This window comes from Gekko japonicus, unplaced genomic scaffold, assembly GCF_001447785.1.
Source record: "Gekko japonicus isolate JY-2015 unplaced genomic scaffold, Gekko_japonicus_V1.1 scaffold416, whole genome shotgun sequence".
In the NCBI taxonomy this organism is placed as follows: Eukaryota; Metazoa; Chordata; class Lepidosauria; order Squamata; family Gekkonidae; genus Gekko; species Gekko japonicus.
This window is the reverse complement of record NW_015172564.1, coordinates 928,830-930,250: the sequence shown is the minus strand read 5'-3', so window position 1 is coordinate 930,250 and position 1,421 is coordinate 928,830.

Sequence of the window (1,421 nt, the reverse complement as noted above, 5' to 3'; positions counted from 1 at the left end):
CGGCCACCCCCACCCACCTCCCTGCCTGCCTGCCTGCCTTTGCGACCCCCGGCCGACAGCTGCCCCTCCCCGGTAGTGACAGGGGGCCCAGGCGGAGGGCGGAGGCGGCCAGTATTCCCTCCAAGCTGAGTTAGTGTGAGCTGGCTCACCATTGCTTAGCCTCCGGCTCAGGAAGGAGGGCTCCAGAGCAAACGCATTTATGCAGGAGCCAGATCGCTTCCTCACAGCTTTAATGACCGGAGATCACCAAGTAGACTCCACAACTTAGAGGGGGCCTTGCTGTGGCCGGAGTCTCCAAGGCCACCACCCCCCTCCCGGGGCCGTTCCCGGCTGCGTCGCTGGCAGCTGTTCCGCGCAGGGGTGTGGAGCAGCCTGCTGGGAACCGGCGGCACCCCAGGTTTCGGGAACCACCTGCAGAGGCGGCTCTCCCGTGCCAGGCTGGCTCCCCCGAGCTTCCCGGACAGGCCGGCTCTGCCACTTGGCCCTGCCACGGCTTCTCCGCCTCCAGCCCCCAGGGCTCTGCGGGGGGGGGGCTACTGCCAGTGGGTGTCTCTCCTTTTGGCGCTGGGCACCAAAACCGGCTGCCAAGTCTACGAAGCCCCGCGGGAGCAAGCGGGAAAGCCAGAGGCTGCCTTGGAGAGTCAGTCCAGGCTCAGCAGCCGTTTCTATTGGAAGAGGGATCACAGGAAATCTGGGTTTGGTTTGAATTTTTACCCCCCAAGGCCTGGCTGCCTGCGGTGGCTGGGGGGGGGGCTGCCCACAGACATGCAGGAGCTGGCATGATTGGTACCTGCTGCCACCCACAGAGACTTCCAGGCTGCAGACGAGGCTGCTCTGGGGACGGCAAGGGCCGAGCCCCTTCATGGGCAGAAGCACAGAATGGATGGTGGATTTGGCTCAGAAGCCGGTGTCTTTTTCCCAAAAAGGAGGCGAAAAGTATGACTGACAGCCCGGACCACTCATGTTGGGTTCCAACTGACAGAGAGAGCAGAATGTTAGAACAGCCCTGCAGGATCAGCCCAGTGAGGGTCCATCCAGTCCGGCATCCCGCCTCACACAGACAGCAACCAGCCAGTCCCTCTGGAGGGCCAGCAACAGGGCAGAGAGGCCAAGGCCTTCCCCTGATAAGAACCTCAGAAGAGCCCTGCTGGGTCAGACCAGGGAGGGTCCCTCCAGTCCAGCCTCCCGTCTCACACAGGGGCCAGCCAGTCCCTCTGGAGGGCCAGCAACAGGGCAGAGAGGCCGAGGCCTTCCCCTGAGAAGAACCTCAGAAGAGCCCTGATGGGTCAGACCAGGGAGGGTCCGTCTACTCCAGCATCCTGTCTCACACAGCAACCAGCCAGTCCCTCTGGAGGGCCAACAACAGGGCAGAGACGCCGAGGCCTTCCCCTGAGAAGAACCTCAGAAGAGCCCTGATGGGT